Source organism: Sipha flava, unplaced genomic scaffold (genome assembly GCF_003268045.1).
Source record: "Sipha flava isolate LNK unplaced genomic scaffold, YSA_version1 165_pilon_pilon, whole genome shotgun sequence".
In the NCBI taxonomy this organism is placed as follows: domain Eukaryota; kingdom Metazoa; phylum Arthropoda; class Insecta; order Hemiptera; family Aphididae; genus Sipha; species Sipha flava.
Window position 1 is genome coordinate 581520 of NW_020271833.1, and position 22473 is coordinate 603992.

At 26.9% G+C, this 22473-nt stretch overlaps 1 protein-coding gene across 4 annotated transcripts in view; it reads right to left on the reverse strand.

Moving 5' to 3' along the window:
• Window positions 1-3014, reverse strand: part of LOC112679619 (small conductance calcium-activated potassium channel protein) — a 367436-nt gene extending 364422 nt beyond the window's left edge. For all 4 annotated transcript variants that reach the window (XM_025549502.1, XM_025549500.1, XM_025549501.1 and 1 more), the window contains exon 1: window positions 2615-3014. The gene's annotated coding sequence lies outside the window, so the exon portion shown is untranslated. The remainder of the gene's footprint in view (window positions 1-2614) is intronic.
• Window positions 3015-22473: the final 19459 nt, after the last annotated feature.

The following is a 22473-nucleotide window of genomic DNA, read 5'->3' on the forward strand; positions in this document are numbered from 1 at the left end:
AATTACTTATTAATAATACACGAATTATGATCATGAATATAAAATCTATATGTATAAAAGAAAGTCAGGTTATTTAAAGAATTTATAATTCAAGAACGGCTGGACTGATTCTAATGATCTCTGATTTATTAGATTCGTCTCCGTACAAGAATGAAAATAACTCTGATCTTGGCAAGAATACAGATAATTATCCAGATAAGTAATTAGATAACTTAGCGTTATTTATCTATATAAAATAAAAGATAACGAAGAATCTATCTAGATAATTCCCGACACTGTTCGTCAGTTTAACCAAAAAATTGATCCAACGGTGGTCATTTTATTAAAAATTATCAAATACTTTATAAATATTTCGTAGAAGAAACATATACATTATATACCCAATTATGCAGTATATTATATTATTGAATATAAATTTTACAATCAAAACTAGAATTATAAACTGATTATTTTATTGCAAGGCAAAAGCTATTAAAGTTTATTTTAGATTGAATCGAATTACTATTCGTTGCTTTCATTCTTAGTGACTCCCATCACAATCGTTTATGAATTATCGAGTATAATATCTGATTAATTAAAGTTGAAAAAAAGCGATTTACGATTAAGAACATTTTAGGAACTTTGTATTAATTTTAATTTTTTTTTGCCTTGGTATTATTCATTGTTTTTACTAAAACCAGGAAGCAAATAAAAATATTCTAAACATATAAAAATAATTAATTGGTTTATTATTATTGTATATGTATTGCATGATCGTAATCTACGCTTAAATCCAACTGTATTGAATCGTGTTTACATTTAACCGTTACGAAAATAAGTAATAGTATGCAATAATAACGTGTAATATGAATATTTATTTTGTTAATATTTAATTAATCTTATGACGTAGAGAAAATAAATTTAATGTCATTCTTAAATAGTAATAATATCAAGCGAGTATGTACGTAATGTGTCTTTTATTGTATCTAGCTCACTGATCTGCATGGGTGTTAAATTTCATTATTATTTAATTAAAATGTCTCGGTAACGGGATTTTATATAAATATAAAAACACGTATACAATAATGTTATGTCAATTTTTTTTTTCACACACGCTTGACACTTACATAATATCTTGAACACGCATTAAATGATTTTTGACGGATTACTGTAATTGAGTTGTGAATCATTTATAATATATTATTGTGTTTTTTGCGTGTTAAAATTATGTTTCGTTAATATATTAAAAATGCCATAGCGCACAGTATAATACTAATATTCGTCTTAACGGTTGTAGTTCAGTTTTCAACATTTTTTTCCAACAACTCATAACAGACGATATTTTACTAACGGTAAAATTCGTACTTATCCAATAATTTTATTTAGAAACACTCTTTGGTCAATATTGTCATCATTACAAGGAGATTAAAGAAAACTTATGTGGTATAGATGAAAAATATTTGAAGTAGTATGAAAGATTATTTGATGAAGCAGTCGAAAATATTATTCCAAATAATTTATTGATATATGTATATATATACAGTACATTTATAAATATATATATATATGTGTTATTCAAGTTTTTTCGTTTTACAACATTTGAATGATGATGTGTTCCGTATATATTTTATAACTAAGTATAACGTAACTATAATAATGTCCCCTTAATAATACTCGGAGCATAATGTTTTTATTTTTAGTGCCACACGAACGATTTCCTCACATTTGAATACACTTATCCGTACAAACATGAGCGTATTGCTATTCTGCAGTACTATAAATATAAGTTTTTCCTGTGCGGAAGTCATTCGTACGATATACAAAGCACACCCCCGGATAGTTTGACAAGATTCTCATATTTACGATACATAAAATTATATGCTGATGTGCCGAAATGTTATAGGAACCATTTCTCTCGCGCAAAAACGAAAATAAATATTTACGAATAATATTTATGGACAGTGTTAACATGAATCGAGACAATAACACGGCCGTCACCGATATCTCTCTACGGTTAAAGGGTTCTGAACAGGACAAAAGGACCGTCCTTAATTATTGTTAAACAGTAGACTACTATTGGATATATATATATTTATCTTGTTTAACCAGCAATACGGTATCGATACGCATTTACGGAGAGCTAGGAGCGAATTTAATTCTATGGAACTGGAAATCGCGCGGTAAGAGGAGAATTTGAAACAAGAGAAAGGGGAATTGTTTGGACTGTTTCGGTAAAAGAGAAAATCTGTTATACCTGTTGAGCCATAAGAGATTTCACACTTCGTTTGATTTATCTATGTGTATCCACCTATGTGTAATTTTCATGTATATTTTTTTTCTTTTAACCCTCTAACCATTAGAGGTCAACGGATGCCCGTAAGTGAGCCAAAACACGTTGTACAAGAACACGGCTAAGTAGATGAATTCTAGAACAATTCCAAGCACAGTGCCGCTCATAATAACTAAACAATGCATTCTGTAAATCTGTTCAAGTTTACTCCTATGTATAAATATATGTACATTCATATTTATATTTTATGGTTATTATTGAATATTGTTATTATTATCATTGTAAATATAGGTATTTCTTTTTCGATTAATCGTGAGAGCAATACGCACTCGTTGTCGTGCTTACCTTGTCATTGTTATTTATTATGACATCGCACCACTGTTGCACTCCGGCTACGCGGAAAGATGTCAGCCGGAGAAGAAGGACACAATCGGTTTTAAGGTTATAGTTTTTCTTGCGCGCGGCACAGTAGGGTAGCGGGCCCCGAATACACGTGTGTCCGTCGGCAAAATAGTGAGAAAGAGGTAGAGAGAGAAAGATAGAGATATGAGAATAGGGAGAGTGAGTGAGAGAAAAACAGATAGAACGAACGGAATTCGGAGAGAGGTACGACGATAAACTAACGGTGCGTGGCGGACGATACAAGGTGCCGAGCAACAGCGACGAAGCGGCAGAAGAAAAATAAAATAAACAATCGAAAGCAATCCGGAAGAAGAGGAAAAACGAAATCGGAACGAAAAAAAAAAAAAAAAAAAAAGAGAAAAAAAAAAGGGGAAAAGAAAAAAACGAAAAGCGAAAAAAAAAAAAAAAAAAAAAAATAGAGAGAAAAAAACGGTTTGTGTAGCGAAAATCTTTTCGCGCGCGCCCCGGAGACCGCGTGTGCTTCTGGCCCCGCAAAACCGACGCGGCGTGACGACGCTAACACCCGAACTACTGACGACGACGACGTTCGGTGGCCGCCACGCGGATTTCGACTGCCGTCCGGTATCGGTTGGACGGGGCGGGGTGGTTACGAGGGCTACGGGCGGCCGCCGGTGTACGCGCTTGCGTGCCGCCGCCACCGCCGCGGTTCGCCCTCGGACGTAAGCAGTCGACGGCACACACGGTCGGCGTCGTCGCCGTCGAAATCACGTACAGTAATTATTCACGAGCCGCGTCCGGAAAGAATCGCGCGGCCGTCTGAAACCCATTTTTAGTCGTCCTACTTCTAAACTAAACTGCTAAACAACATTCGTCCGTACAGTTTATTTTTTCATGAAAGTATCTTGACATTAAACTTATTTAGTGCATTACCGACGAAACCGTTGATCGTTATCGAATTCCATAGAACCGTCTGATTGGAAACTTTTATCGTACTATCGACAGATTTCGATTTTTACGCTACGAATATAAATACATTTTTTTTTCACTCCGAATGTATAATATTAAAATTTAATTTTTCCCAAATCCACTCTTATTTTACTTGCTCCCCCGTTCTAAATATGTTTCCCCCGAGTCATTTTTTTTTCCATCCGTGGTAAAGGGACATTTTATTCGAATCGTACGAGTTTTTTCTTGGTTTTCAATTTTCAAAGGGTATTACTGAAAATCTCGCTATTTTATGTACCTACACATAAAATAGACCAAATTATAAACGATGAATCAAGAAAAATCCCTAAACAGCTCCAACATCGTGCACACACCCGGTCCATTACAATCGCAGCCATACATATATTAATTAATATGTCAATAACAATTAATAATTATTGTATTCCTTTACCATTGCTACGGAAGCCCTGAGAGCGCCTATAACAACCGTTAATGCGATTGTGTGCATGTATGTATGTCTGTATACTTACTTGTGTGTGTGTGTGTGTGTGTGTGTGTGTGTGTGTGTGTGTGTGTGTGTGTGTGTGTGTGTGTCAATGTATGAGTGTGAGTGTCTGTGTGCGCGTGCATATGTTTGTATGTTTGCTAGGCCGTAACCAAAGGTATAATCTCCTGAAAGTTTTATATTTATTATTATACTTATGGCCGGCAAGCGAAAAATTAGATTACATATATTTTGGTCGTCTAAAACTAGACGAACCCCTAATATAAATAACCGTAGTTTTCGTAGAGTTTTACGAATTTTACTTTATAAAATATGCATTGAAATTGCACCATTTAACGAGTTTCATATTAGTCCAGGTGTGTACAATTAAATTGTTTCGATCTGAAGGAATTTTATTTTGAAAAAAAATATGCTGACATTTTCACGATTTATATTAGTGATAAATACATATCGTATTGATTTTTTTAACACCACCTCAAGAATTATTTTCATGCTACCTTATGTGCTTGTGTGTACATTAAGGATGGAGAGACAATGGGCATATCCCCGGAGTATTCAAATCTTACAAAGTCGTTACGTCTACGTTCTAAGACGTGTACAATGCGAAAAAAGGGTTTGAAATATCGTCTTAGAACTTTTTTTAGTCTTGAAAATCGGAAATGTTCTCATTTTCCAACACCGATTTTTATAAATCTAAATATGTTTACTCAATGCTTGAATAAAAAACATGTCTTTTTTCATAATTTGTTGTTTTTCATTGGATAAGAACTATTTAAATGGCTAATATCGTATTAAAATATTTAATGTTTGACAAACCATTTATTTTTGATGAATACTAGTAGAATATATTTTTAAGTTAGATGGTTAGATTACACTATCATTAACAATTTTATAATGTTTAATCTTCTATTAAAAACTAAAATTACATCTGTACTTATTTATACTGTTTATATCATACAATATTACTATCAAATTGACATTAGACAGTATTCGGTATTTATTGACTTTTTGTGAAATTTGTTCCTTGTTTACGATGTTAAAATAATTTACTATTTATTATAATGAATCAGAATTTTTTCATATTATTTATTAGTAAAATTTAAATATTATTTGACTAAAAAATTAATGTGAAAGTCACAGTCGTGTGAGTTTGTATGTATGTTCCAACTAATCCTTGTGCTATATTGCACAATGAGAAAAGGATTATAAATTCTCAATTTTTGTTTTTGTTTTTACGTTTATTGACAAACTCTAATATCAACCAGGCACTCATTGTAAAAATCTTATAACTAAAATATACTTTATTTAATATATAATTGATTTTACTTAGCTTATATATTAGCACATCTCTGACTTGCAATTCAATAACTGTATAGTTATAATATAATTGACTCATTAATTAGCTAAAAAAAATATTATTTTATTCTTTAATATAATGAATCCATCAATTTTTTCATAAATTCTCCTATTCTTATTGTAAAATAATTAGTTTTCGTCATATGCAATCTTGATTAAAATGTAATATATTTACTGCATGTATTTTAAATCAAAATCATAATTTAATTATTTTTTCAATATTTTATTTATGTGTCTAAAATATAATCCATTTCTATAGCCCCTCTAAATTGGAATTTTGAAATTCTAATAGGGCAGATCGTTAGTTCATTTATACACGAAGTTCAGTCGTTTTTTCACAATACTACAGAAGATATTGAAAAATCAAATTTGGAGGGTCGTAGAAACGACAGTCTCCCAATTAGGAATAAAAGCAAGAAAATTAACTTTAGATCAACAACGTTTTATTCTTAATAAAATTAAAAAATACGAAGGGGAAAAAACCGATTTGAGTTTGTAAAATCTGTATCATGTAATTTAAAAAAATTATATTCTTTTAGTATTAGAAAAAAAATTATTTCATACTTGATTAGTTTTATGGACCTTTTATATATAATTTAATTATTATGATTTTTAATATGTTTTTTATAACATAAACTGTAGATACAACTAAATGAAACCACGGTATTTTATGAACTGTAGTGAGCTGCGAGATCATTTATTCGTTTACGGTTCAAACATAAATTGTATACTAAAATATGAAATAGCTAGAATAATTACAGAAATGTTAATAGTAGAATAATTTTTTATAATATTTTCATATTATGACAAATTTTATGTTCATTATTGGAGTGCTCTTGAAATGAAGGTATATAGAAAATATGTACAGCATAATAACATTTCAACAATATACGTAGACTCAACAGGTAGTTTAATAAAAAAACGAACTGTAATATCCAAAAAGAAATCAAAAAATATTTTATTCTATCAAATCGCTATATAAGACACAACTATTAAGGCTTAATATTCAATAAGTCCGCATGTTATGAAACATTATACAATTTCTCATTTACATAAATATTTATTATTATTTAATAATAAATTATAGTTTTTTGAACATAATGTATAGTTTCAGTTAACAAACGATACACTAACAATCTGCCCAATAACAATTTCAAAATTTCAGTTTAGAAAATCCTAAAAAATAGACCCTCAAAAATGTAGTGTTCAAGTTACCTAAAATCATTAAATACATACTATATTATAAAAATCGTTTACATTACAATGAACTACATTCGTGATTTATGACTCGTAGTACGATGGAACTTAATCATATATTTTTACTATAAGACTTGCCGCGAGCATCTTAATGTTTATAATATTTTAATTTAAATTTTAAGTCGTATCTAAAGGTGATCTCCGAGGATTTATAAAATATTAAAACGTAAGTGATGAAAATTCGACATAAACGTCGTAAATTTATCTCCAGAGAAAAAATTCATAAATAAACGAATTCTTCAATCAAAATCATTGTCATTTATTAATCAACATCAATTTCTTTTACTGTAGAAAATAACTAATTTTCAAAATGCTTGAGTTGTATTTAAGTATGTAACTATAAATATTTTTTCAAAATATTTATATTTTATAAAATATAAAATTTAGTATCCTTCCTTTAAATATATCTTACACACTAAATTTCTAAAGCTTCTTCTTTTAATCTATTTCGTCCACTATAAGCAATATAAGTAACTTCATCGTACTATAAAACTGCATAAATATTCTAAAATAATAATAATAATCATATTTAGACAATAATTATATTAGGAATTATGTTATATAAAACTATAAATGTCTATATAAGTTGTTGATTTCGTTGTAATATTTGTTGATCCTCTTCATGGAAAAAATATTTTTTTACGTAGGGAACTTTTTTGGTAAGTATTAACCATTGTGAAATGTGGCCTTTTATTAAATAAAACTCAACTCGTATTTTTAAGTCCTACACAATACCAATGAAACGTTCCTGTTGGAATTAAATTCCCTTTAGAAATCTATACAATATTAAATCAGTAAAAAATCACAGATTTTTTCAAACATACCTTATTAAATATATTTAATATATCAAATTATTGTTATAAATTATATTATTACTTATTAATATTTTAAATAATACCATTTTTATATTAAATTAAATTTAAATTAAATTAAGCAATAACATCAATTAAATAATATATAATATATATGTTCAAAAAATTTCAGACATCATATAAAAATAGTTATAATAAGTAATTTAGAAATATATTGAATGTTTTAATAAGCAACAACTATTACCATGGTAAATTTAAACTATTATTAAGAATAACATTGATCGATCATAAAATGGCACAACGAATTATTAGTAAAAATAATTTATTTTGAAATTAATACTTATTTAAATTATATTTTTATTATAAATAATAAATTAACGAAACCTCGTATATAATTATTATGTAAATCCGTACATATTAATAATTAAATATAATCAGTATAATAATTCTAGAATAATTTGTGTGATCACCAAACTTATTTGCTAGTCGTAAATACTTGTTAAATAATATTGAAATAGGCTATTGAAGTATTCATATATTTGTTATACGGGTAAGGTCTATGTAATATTAAATGTGTGGTGATTTTTTTTTTTAATTTATTTTAAAATTTTGAATGTGGTTGAAATGTTTTTGTATAGGATATTCAATTAATAAGAAATGTGTTAGTTATTGAATAATATATGTATATATAATTTAAGTTTCTTGTACGTTCACAATAACAAACGGAAAAAAAATCAAAGAACATTGGTAACAATATATACCTAGTTGGATATTTATCGCATAACAACTTGAAATAGTACTAAAATAAATTTTATAATTTCGTGATAAAATTATTTAAAATTTGAATGATATAATATCGTTATTTATTCAATATTATACTAAAGTGGTTTGTCTACAATAATGGCTCCTCAAACATAATTTATTTCTTTATATTTGTTTATAAGTATAATGTGATCTAAGAAAAATTGTATTTATATTTGGAAATCATGTGTATGCATTTCATTAAGTGGTTATTGTATTTTAAAAATTATTTGTTATTGAAAACTTTTCTAAAATATATGAATATAGGTAGATTTTTTTTAGACCTAATATATTCGTAACACTTATCCCTCTTCTTATATCCCACTATAATTTAGATAGTGATCTGACATGGTCCATATTTATTTACCATCAAGTGTAAAAATATTTGAATCTTAGCATAACCTGAATCCGTAAATATAGGTGTAAATAAAATATATGTATCGTAAGCGATAAATCTAAGAATTATAATAATTTTTTCAAGAGAAAATAAATTACTATAGACGTGATGAAAATACAAACACCAAATTTTATTACTTTTGTTTTATCGTAAAATAAATAGTGAGATATTATATTATAAGTTGCATAAAAAAATAAAAAAATGTTTATTGCTAATCAATATCAATCTTCAATAATTAAAAAATAATAAACAGTCTAAATATAAAAATATAGAAAAATACTATTTGGTATTATTATAGAAAAAATAGAAATTATATCGTTTTATGCAAGTTCACAGAAAAAATATTCGTTAATTTAGATATCTACATTCAAAATATTGTTGTTTATTATGAATAACAATATTAATTTGTTTGAATTTATCAAAATTAATTTTACTTTTTATTAATTCAAAATCATTTTTAAATGATGCAACCTTCTTGGAACATTACATTTGTATTATTATGACACTCATTAAATATATTAGACGCTATATTTTACCAATTTAATTTATTTTTTCTAGGAGTGAATGAAAAACATTAAATTTTATAGCTGCTTGTATTATACACATAAAATATAGGTATTCGACATTTTTCATACGCCAAAGTTATACAGAAAATCTAATTGATTTTGTATGGTATTTATAGGTAACTTATAGAATTAGGTTGATTGAGCTTATTGTTTCAACAACAATATAATTGTCTCATGTCGTATACGAAAAGCCCTATTTGGAAAATACAATTATCATAATAGCTGTAATGGAGTTCATAAACTAATACAATTGTGATCATTATAATAATCTTGTATTATCTACCGTGGTTGGAAATATTAATTTTTCTGTTTCATATTAGTTTATTCCAAATTAAAAACTAATATTATTATTATTATTATATCAAAAATAATGCACCTCCTATCCATCCTAGAAAACAAATTTAAACAAATGTATTCATATTCCATTTTTGATTAACCAGTATCGAAGTACAGATATGGTTTTACTCAACTTTCTTTGGCTTGTTTTTCTTAGACCAATGTCAGAACTACATACATCCAACCATAGTAATTAATTGTATTAATAAACTATATTACTATACATTTTCATAATATTATACATTTACATTGTTTTTTTTTTTTTTGCATAGATTATTTTTTAAACATTTCAATATTCATCCTCTAAACTATTAATCTATCTTGGTGAACTAGTAGGTGGTCAATAAAATTACAATCATTGCGTATCGTGAATAGGTTTTTGTTAACACGGTATCGTCCTATAAAACGCAAGTGATATTGATTGTTTCTTAAAGAGTTTTTTCGTTGCTCCACTGTGCAAGTTCATTGTCCGATACTTGTTCTTTTTTGGGTTTTCGATTTTTCATTTATTTTTCAATACTGTTTCAATTTTCTTATAAATTCTGAGTGAAACGAGAAATGTATTGGTTTTAACATGATGTTTTTTTTTTTTGTATGTCTACGTATATAATTTTGAAATTGAAGGAAAACTCTGATCATCACAATCATAAGAGATTTCCATTAGAAAATATTATCTAGTTGGTACATAAGGGTTATTTTACAAATTTTCGAACAAATTTCTTAAAAATTGTGAAAAACTAACAAAAATTTATAAAACTACAAAAAAATATACGTACAATTTTCATTAAATGCTATACGCAACATGCGCTAAGATGATTATGAAGTCAATTATGATGTCTGTTTATGTTCTCAAAAGTTACATTACGTTTTAAAATCTGTGTGACATCAAATCGATTTAAAGGAAGAATATAATATATTGCAATATTGTATGTACAACGTTGCACAATAGTAATACCTATATACGAAAACAATAGACAGTTTGTGTAGTTTTGTTGAAGTTATTAATATGCACTTATATTTATTGACAATATGAGTATTAGATTTCATGGAGAAGATGCAAAAGTTATTTCGGTATGTGCAATTTCAAATTAGTTCATATAAATATTTAGTGTTGGTAAAATCTGATTTATATGAACCCATCGAATTTAATAGGAAAAACTAATAATAATATTTAATAAATATAAAATTAGGTATATAAAAACTCTTTCACATAGACTTCACATTTACTTCAATATAATATTTGTTATCCTATAAATATATATATATATATTAAGGACTCACCGCATACGGTACGTCGATACCTATAGTGTATATGTACCAAAATACATTTCCCGAGTTATTTCGATTGATACTATTGTTCCCGTATCGTCATATTGCGACATAGACATACGAAACTGCCCGAATTGTCATAAAAAAAAGTAAAGACCTTGTGGTCGTTATAGTTTTAGCCGTTACTCGTTATTAGTATCGTCGTTCGTCTATTACAACCAACAAGAATATGCTCAAAAATTTAAAAACAAATACTACTTAGGTACCAATAATATACCATAAAACATTTCAATATTAAATATTTATTACAACTTTATTTAACTACTATACCTATATAGTTTATTATTTATTAGTGATAAGTGAATAACCACTCAAACATGACTTAAAAACAGGTAAATACTATTTATTTATATAATTTGAAATATTTCAGATTTTTATTATTTTTATAGTTTGTTACACATAAAATATATAGTTTTTTATTGATCAGATTTTTTATTTAATTATAATTATTTAATTATATAATATGTAATATAAAATAAATAATAATTATTTAATTATATTATCTTTTTTATATATAGGTTTTAAATAAATTGTAAAATAAGATATTTGGTATTATATTATGTTTAGTTTTTGCTCAAAATATATATCTGAATAAATAATTTATATTTATGCATTGTTTTTAAAAAAATGCTTATTAAAATTACTTATATTTAATGTATCTTGTTATTTATGTGTACATATTTATTATGCGTATGTGTGGCCGTTCTTATAGTAGGAATTTTCTGGTGTATATTAAACCAGAAGCATTTTAGGTGCATGTGTGTTTACAAATTATTATTAACAATTAAAATTTAGAATATACATTAACATTATATTATTATAAACATTGTTTTACCAATAATTTAGACAAAATACTTATCGTTTATGATCAGCAAATAAATAGTAAATGATCCCATAAATATTGTGTTTTGTCTAATTGAAGTTTTGCATTTGCAAAATATTAAGTACAGTAACGTTTTATAGACAACTAATAATTGTACTTACTAAGAAATCTGTCATATTATAGATCAATGGTTCTTAACTTGTGGTTGCGCTCCTCTTGGGAGGCGTAACTAATTTTAAAACATGTATTTAAAGGTTTCAAGCATTTATTTTAATCGTTAGAAAATGAAATATTGACGAAATTAGATGCTTCAACGAATTTTCATTAAACATTTAGTTATAAATATTACATAGTTTCGAATTAACTTTTTGAAATAAATAATTCTTATAAGCACTTAAAATTTTCGACCATCCCAAATTTTAGATCCCAATTATTTTGCTATAAAATGTATTATATAAAACATTAAAACTTTTTTAACTACAGTAAAGCATTATGATATTTCGTTCCTTTACTTTATCGACCATCTTGAGAAGTATAAATTTAAATATCCAGTCGTGGGATGAAACTACAAAATTTGATAGGTGACAGATTTTATCGAGAATTTTCACAGGCTATTTTGTCTATAAACTTGCAAAATAATGAAGTATTAATATCAATTTTATTATGATTGGATAAAAATATTTATCTAGAGACAATATCATATAGTTTTAATACTTCTCGAGCTCTCTTTTAAGTTGTATTAATGAATTAACGACAAATTAAATAATATATTGCAATACGAGTAAATTGATCTTATAAATAATATAAGCACATATACGTTTATATATATTTGTATATTTATATTGAGCTTAATGCAATTTCTATTATATAGGAAACCTTTGGACTCTTCAAAAGGGTAAAGTGCCTTAAGTAAGTTTTTCAATTATAACTTTTAGGTTCTGAAACAGAGAAATTCTTTAAACACTTTTGGTGATCGTAGCAATTAAAATTATTTTATTCAGCTAATCGAATTTTGTTTCCAAATATAAAGAAATATTTGAAATAATTAAAATTGTTTTTATTAATAACACAGTTTTTATTAAAAAGAAAAAATCCATCACTTGTTAAAATACTTTACTTTTCTGTAATAAAAATTGATTATATTTTAATTATATCTATACATTTATTTTTCAAACAAAAGATCGTAAATACATTATACAAAAATTCTTTAAAACTTTTATAACAATTGTAAAATATTTTTTGTTTCAAATGTATGAAAACAATAAATAATATGTTATTTTAAAATACTGTGATTCTCATCAACTAACAAATATTTTTTTCAGTTATTTACACGTCATTGATCACGTCATAATCTATTGATAAAAAATTTCATTAACTTTATATCTTACAAAATATATCATATTTTTAATTTTGTTCTCCAAAATCATAACAATGTTATCATTATGTAGATATTATTATTGATTCATTTTTATCAATATATTTTTAATTACATTTTTTTTTCTCTTCCAGTGAACTGATAAATAAATGATTATAATCTACATATTATTTAAAATACTTAATTGTATTTATATTATCAGCTTGTAGGGTTTAATACCAAAGTTTCAGTTTTGCTTGTATTTTATTAAATATATTTATTATTTCGAATTAATATTAGTGTTACCATACTTTTGTATAGTATATGACTGTAATCCGATTTTAAATCGGGAATTGTTAAATTATTTCAAAGTAGAAAATAGGCCAGGTATCGTTATGATTGCATTACTATATACGTTTATTACAGTTTCAAATACTTTAATAGTGAACTGATACAATTGGTGCGTACATAATATTCGCTATTTCTCTGATTTCCTGTCTACTATCCTCAACACCCTTCTATATGTGGTATACCTTTAAACGATTTTGACCAAAGAATGTTAAGTGCATTCAGTCCCTAATCCAGTCTCGGTAAATTTTAGTTCAGCCCTATCCATTATCCTGGCCCCGGGGGTCTATAGAGGAAAGACCGTCCATTTATAGTGCGATTGCGGTTATCATATGACATATTTATACGTATTGCTATACAATATCCTAACAGTGTTTGACTTTTATACGGCATGATAATATGAAAACTATACATAGTCATATTATCCTATCACACAAAAGGAAAACGAACACCATAAAGCACACAGAGTATTCGAATTGATTTAATCGCGTGTTTAACATTACGCTTTGGTTATACCATACACCAAAGGTCTCCAAACTATTGCCCGCAAACTAGATTTAACCAGTCTCTCCAAAGAACGATATATAATCTACAATTATATATAGTATCTATATTTTTTTAATATCTATAAATATATGCATGTCTATAAAATTCCATAAATTTCACAAAATTTGCGGAGTCGTGTAGATCTTAGTAACTATTTATGAACATAAACGATTCCACATGATTTCAAATGCAGCGTTGTATAACCGTTAAAACTGAACTCACGTTGTCCATAATTTGGTACTGTGCAGTCATATATTTTTGATTTTACATGTGAAATTAGTTTGAGCGAACTTGGTTAGATTGATCTTTTTACGAGATTTTTGTTGTATACGAGTTTAACACAACTATTATTATTTTATTTAATATTAATTTTATTTTTTTTTACATTTTTTTATGATTATTTTTTAATTATTGTTTGTATTGTGAGTCTGATCAGTTTTTGTGCTTTTATTTCCATGGTTAAAATATGCTGTTTCAATACACAAATAATAAAGTTTCATATATTTCATTATCATATGCGATAAAATAAAATAATTAATTAAACATTTTTATTTTATTATTATTTTTAATTATTATTACCACAAAATATAAAATACTAGTACCTATATGAATCAAAACGTCTATCTGTATCGTATATTTGTGTTAACAAGCATCAATAAACGGATGTTGCGGTAACGCTGAATTTAAAACCTTACGTAATTGAACATATATACAGAATGATTAGACAAATAGAATACATTTTGTTCTCTTTATTATTATTATTATTTTTTTTATAAACCACTCGAAGGTTTTTTTTTATAACGATCAATGATATTTAACAATACTTTTCAGAGGTGTACATAAATATTAAATATTAATTATAATGAATAAATATTTTAGTAAATATATACAAAAACATGTTTGGGTTATCACTCACAGTGAAGAGGTCCCGACCTTAGTTAAATATTTTATATTAAGTCATATGGTCTTCGGAATTTGAGATATCTTATGTCTTAAAAGTTATCAAGTAGTCGGATTGCTGATGGATTGATGTGTTAATATAGCCATAGCTCGTGTTTTCTGGTGGACTTGGTAATCTTGTCCTGGACGGAGGTCATCATCAAATCTCGTTAGATATTGTAATTTCTGTCGTACCAGTATACGACGACAATAGTACGAAGAGCAATGTTTTGGCAACGTTGGATAATTTCAATATTTGACTTACTATTGGATAAAGTTCGATAATTGACGAAAATAGTCTCAAATTTTCTAGAATATTCTAGAACTGACCTATCGTTCTACCTGCCTTCTAACCCGGTGGCGACCGGCTATAAATACACGTCATCATCACCAAGTAAACACAGTTTATTTTAAGCCGTTGTGCGGTTATATTATTACTGTTGTGTTCGATTTTTTTATATATGCGTTGGTCGTTGCCGCGTTTTGGTTATAATAAAAGTTTTATAATTTAATACAGTCCACTTTCCAATTTAATCATGAATACAGTTGATTATTATTTTTAAATTTTTTTTTTAATAAATACTTAGATCTTGCGCTAAAAAAAATTTCTATGAAAAGATTTTTTTTTGATATTAAGAACTGAAATTTGAAAACTTCAAATATTATTCTAGTTATTCTTAGTTTGAAATGAAATCTCAAATAGACATTTTGTAAATCGGATTTTTAGAGAATTATGGTATTAAAATAACTTGTTAAAGCTTAACTATTGATTTATTCTGAATTTTTAAAATTTTTGAAAAAATGTATTTAATAATTAAAACAATTTTATAATTATTGTACGTTTTATCAAGATAAAATCTGTGATCACGATTAATATTTCCATGAAATCGTGTACGTGATTTAAAATATTTTATGCATTTAAAAATTAATCCAAACAAATAAAACATGCTATCAGTATTATTGAAATAGGTAGAAAAGAAGATAATTCTATTAACATTTAATAAATATTTAATTTAATATTTATAATAGTAATAAATTGTATAATACACAATTTATATAGATTTCCATCCATAGTAATCGTGTAGAGTAGGTTAGTCGGCACCCCGCGGGCCGCATGTGGCCCACGAAGCAATTTTTTATGGCCCGCACAAAGGTGGTTAATTTTTGTGTTTTAGTTTTGTTCAATACATTTTTTATACAATTTTCAATACTATTCAATTTTTTTTTCTTCATAAATAAAATTGTTATTATTATCTAATCGGAGTCAAAGATAATGATGATTGCACTACTCAGTTATAGAATAATATACTTATAAATATTTAAAAATTAAAATTTTAAATATATTTAATCTATTTATTTAATACATATGTATCTAATATATTTAATCTATGGTCATAGTTACTTTGCATTTGTAGCAATTAGTATTACACCGTGATTACGCCCGTACGTGTGATTGTTTGCGTTTGTAATAGTTTCATTTTACAAATAAATCCAAACATTATGGCAACTAAAAAAGAAAAATTTGTGATGAACATCGTTTTTTTAATAATTCTTGGGTTGATTCATACTTTTTCGTCGAAAACAAAAGTAAGCCATTATGTTTAATTTGTCAAAAAAATTAATTTTTTCTTAAAAGCAATTTTTTCCAGTATCTAATATTCGTATTTTTTACATTCATATTTCTATGTATTATAAAATAATCAAATATAGTAGCAATACAATTATTAGTATATATCATATGTAAAAAAATGTTTTTAATGTGGCCCCTGATAAACATTTGAAAAAAAAATATGGCCCGCGTGGTTCAAAAGGTTGCCCTGGTAGAGTATATATTTACACTTGTACCACATATTTTTTATTTCAAAAATTTTAGTCATAAATTTAATATTTAGTATTTCATATTCAATATATAACCTTACATGGAAACTATAATTTCAAAAATCTATGCACATCAAAACTATAAAATTGCTATTATACTGTAGCTTATTGAGACGGTGGGCTACCGAGAAAATCTCGGTTGGCCGCTCAATTTATGGCACGGTCATGAATTTTTAAACCGTTATTTTTTGTATACGATAGTGAATAAATAATACAAACATTAGTATAACATATAATTTAATTCAATAATTAAACTATATAGTTAGAATAGATGTAGTCAAACTGTAGAATTAGAATCTGGTCGTTTCTAAAGTGTTTTGTATAAGCACAATTAACCGCATAACAAGTCGAAAACCCGGATAAAATATTAGTTTTATATTATTATGTTTGATGCAATAATTGAGAAAAAAATTAAATAATGTGTGTAATATAATGTTACCTATAATATTTCATATAGTCGTAAAACTTTAAAGTTTGAGCCTGAAATTCTAGCTTCTTTGTACCTTCAAAATAAAAGTATGCATGTTATTATTGAATGATGAATAAAATATCATTAATATATATTAAATAATGCAGTGATATCTTTTTTTTTTTACAAAAGTTTTCATTGATATTAGTATATGATTATTTCTTAAAATTATTATATTTGTTTCTTAAATTTGGTTATACCATATATAATATTGAACCATTTTTTTTTTTTTTTTTTTTGATAAAATAGTATTAAGCCGCGTCCATACAAAGAAACATTTGTCGCCGACTTTGTCTCCAATGTAGGTGACAAAATGTTTTTTTAAATGTCACAGACAAAATTTAAAAACAAGTGCGTCCACACCAAAGCAACATATTTAATAAACATTTTAATCTTGGACAAAATGTAGAACGAGAATGACGTGGTGATTGCCGCATGCGCTTGTGTAATTTTTAGTTTCTTTTTTCTTCTTTCTGGGCTTTACAGGCCTTTAAGGCCCATCGCCGCAACAACATATTGTTTTCATTCTTCTCTATAATTTGCACGTTCTTCTACGTTTCTTATGTTCAGGAGTTTGAGGTCTTCTTGTACTCTATCCACCCATCTTTGTCTGGGGCGTCCTCAAGGCCTCTTAGTGTCGGGTTTTCATTTAGTTATTGATCCAATCATTCCCTCTGACCTCCACACATGTCCCGCCCAACTTACCCTCGTGCTCTTCAGGGATCCAACGATGTTAGGTTCCTTGTTTGGACCATCCAAATCCCCGTTGCTTCTCACCACATACTCCCCATCTTTATTTTTCTTTGGGCCGAAGATCTTCCTTAAAATCTTTCTTTCGAACACTCCTAACTTTCCTTCGTTTGATTTTGTCGTGACCCATGTACTGCATGCATACAGAGCAACCGGTTTGACTATGACTTTATATAACGTTATTTTAGACTTTATTGATAATAATCTTGATTTGAAGAATGGAATTAGACTATAGTAGCATCTATTTGCTGCCATAATTCATTTTTTAACTTCTTCATGGCTATTAGCGTTTTTATTAATCTCTGTGTCTATTTATTTGAAGCTTTGCACCTTTTCAAATTTGTAATCATCAACTTTTAAATAGCTAATATTGTGATTTCATCTCAATAGTATTATATACATTGTTTTTGACTCATCTATCTTCAGACCAACCTTTTTGCCTTCATTTAGTAGAATGCTAGTTGTATTTCTCAGTTAATCCTCTGAATTTTTAGCAAAAAAGGCTTCCAAAAAGAGATATTGGGTTCGTCCTAATTAGACATAGCAGAAATATAGTGTTAATGATTTAATGACTGATATTAATTTAATATAATATAATATACAAGATTAAAAATAATAATAAGATAAAATAAAAATATGCACTACGTATAAGAGGACGAAGCAAAACTGAACAAAAACCAAATAAATAAATAAAATATGATACATTTACTAAATGTTTATCGACAGAATTTGACCGGTCTGGACATGTCAATTCATTGTCAGCAACAATGTTTAAAAACTTTATCGATTTTTTCCCCCTCGAATGGAAAACAAAAATTTGTCGATAACAATGTCGTCGACACAATTGTCGGTGACAAATGTTAGAAACAGTTCTAGTTTTTGTCGACAACATTGTCGATAACACATGTTTGCAACAAATGTTTCTTGGTCTGAACGCGGCTTAAACATTAATAATTTTTATATTTTCAAGGAAATGTTCAAGGTATAAGCGAAAAGTTCTCAATGTGCTTATATCACTTTATTATAACACCCAAAGCATATCAGAATACTATAGTACAGGGGTGGGCAACTGGCGGTCCGCGAGCTTTTTTTATGTGGTCCGTACTATATTTTCAAATTACATCATACAATTTTAAAGTTTATCGTCTATACTCTATCTTATCGATATAATAATTGTTATTTGGTTTTGAATATCGATAAATGTCTAAATATCATACGTAAACGTATAGCTTTCAACCATAGCTGTTTGTACCAAACTATTTAGCTATATCAGTTTCTTCGTATCATTCGTGTCGTGCTGCCATGTGTGTTGAATTTATTATTTCGGTGTAAATGCTTATTAAAATTCATATTTGAATGACCTTTTTTTATTTTCCTATGGTCTGACCAGGTGAATTTTAATTTTCTAAAAATCGACTCTCTAGTAACTTTTAGTTGCCCATCCCTGCTATAGTATACTATAAATAGTAGGAATATTAATATATATTAACTATATAGTAAGTATATCACATATAAATAATGCTATAAAAAACCGGGCCTTTTAAATGTAAAACATAATAAGGTCTAAAAAAGAGTCAGAAAATATATACAGAAAACTCAGGCAATAAATTTTTAATTTTCAATTTTGTGTACACTTTATTAGTTATAAATAATAAGATTTTAATTTTAAAATAAATTAACTACGTAGTGTTCAATTACCAACTTTCATCCGTGAAAAAATGTATCTTATTTTAACATATTTTATATATTAATATAATTTAGTATTATAAATACCTACCACATTTAAAAAAATACATACCAAAGAGGCAGCTTTCCAGGACACCAACATTCTAGTGGTTCTACGTCTTTCGTGGAATTTAATAATTTGTAAGCCTACCTATAGTTTGGTTTTTAAAATTAGGCAACAAGTACCTGCAATCATGTGAAAATGTGTATGGTATTTTAATCTAAAATTTCAATATTATGTTTAGTAGGTATAACATGTTATAAATAGTATAATAATAATAAATCAATAAACAATAATACATTGTGGACGCTTTGATAATAAAATATAACATCTATACAAAGAATAAATGTTTTTATATAAGTTATGTAAAATAGAAAAATATGTCACTGATTACTAAGACGTCCAAGAAAACATTTTTGGCTTCGCGAAAAAAAATGTTTCTAGGTGTTGGGTGATTTTATTTTTAATTTAAACATCAGCTATACAATTTTTTTATAGTCAAATAAAAAATAATTATAACTTGGATTGTAAACTACAATACTGTTATTTTAAATACTACTGTACGTATAACTAATAGATGATTAAGGTTATTATATTATATAGTAATTATATTTCATAAAAATGAAATTTAATTTATTAAATTAATGTTAGCATAGGTAAACATCGTTAGGCGTTTTATTATTCAAATTACGTAATTATTCATTCATTTATTAAAAAAAAAAAATATTTTTTTTTTACTTTGTGATATGTTTTAATATAATCAAAGTGAAAAAGACATGTATTTCTAAATTACAAACTGTAAATTTCGTATAAAATATATAAAAAATTTCTTAAAAAAATATAAAATTTAAATAATGATATATAAATAAAAATATACAGAAAAAAAATCTATTCAAATAAAACTATTTGCATGCCTATGTAGTATTTATTATAATACGTTTTCATCGGTAGCAAACAATTAAAAAAAAATAAAAAATATCTGCCCGTAATGAGTTTGATATTAAAAATTTTAAAATAAATTAACTGTTAAGTTTATTTAAATGTGAATATACACCAAAAATATAAATTAATAGGTAAATGGTTCATTCAGTAGTATTAGATTTTTGAGAAACTGATTCAGTTATTTATATTTTGTAGAAAACAATTTTCTTTTTCTTTCAATTAAAAATACTTAATTGTTAAATAATTTTCATAAACATAAAAGTACACATATAAAGATTTCGTAGATAAAAATGAGATGGTACAGTATTAGATAATTGTATTGCTATAATTTCACCGACGGTAAAAAATTAAAAAGTGTAAGATTTTTTTTTTTTTAATTTCCATTGTTTTTAGTTTCCTGCAGATAAATTAGAAGAAAATATAATGTTCATAGTAAAGTCGATTTATTTTTTTAAACAAATGCTTATTTTACTTGAAACACTATCTGTGTGTCATGTATCTGTGAAAAATTATCTGCAAGTGTTCTATGTCTTTATAATTCAAATGTAGGTAAGTATTATAATTTAATTTACCTAAGAATTTTATTCAGTAAATATATTATATTTAAAAAAAGTGTCAATATCGATATCAAATGCCTCTCTAAATTTAATGTTGATTACAATTTGTTATAAATAAAATGTAACATCAATTAAAAGCCTTAACAAACTAGGTATATTTATTTCTATTTTTAGTACTTATTTATTAAACATTTTATTTGTCTTATAAAATATTTTGACGTATTTACATAAAATTTGAACTCAATCGATAATGATCAAGGTTGAAATAAAAGTTTGCAATTCAAACAAATAAAAACGAAATTTCCTACTTATTATTTATTTATTTATTCAATGATAACTACATATTCATGCAATACTGAGCTGTGCAGATATGCAGCATGTTAATAAATATAATCAAGAGACGAGTAACCGTCGAAAAATACATTACATGAGTTCATTACATGCTAACGAATACAAAAAATTATCCATCTGTTGTTTGGTACCACAAGGTTATAATACACGTGTCATTCTCTCTCAAAAAAAAAAGTAAAAAGTGACGACCCTTCAGTTTTGATAGTTATTTAACTATTTTTGACCACACTATTAGAAAATAATATAGTGTCGAACTGACACACATATATATAGTTATAGTGGCTAATCGGCATGGAGCAGAGGAGGGAAAGTGAATGATGGAATAGACAATATATAATACGAAAAAAAAAAGATAAAAAAAAGAAGGAAAATATATTATTTTCCGTCTTAAATAATTTATCAGTCAACTTGCCGGAATCGATACCCCTGTGGCTGCAATATCGGTGGTGACATGTGAGGTCGCAGAGGTCGCCAAAAACAAGGGCGTAAATCGTGACGAATTGGTATACACGTGGAAGGGTTGTACCTGTGATATCTACCCCCGTGTACACGTATCACGTAACGCGTGCCAATAATTATTCATGCGGCGGCCGATGATTGACGGACGCAATTGCGCCGCTGCCGCAAACGCAGTAGGTCATCGTCAAAAAAATTAGAAACAGACCTGAATTACAGCAAGGCTTTAGTATGTATTGAAATGATTCGTTTAGCGGTTAGTACCGAAATTATTAGACGCGTTATACCAAGGTTGGACGTATCGTTTTTGGCTGCGTAATGATTTTTGGTGATGGTTGCGGACGAAACTGTATTAACTATCGTATTACTAGTAGTTTTTAATTTACTAATCAATCCTT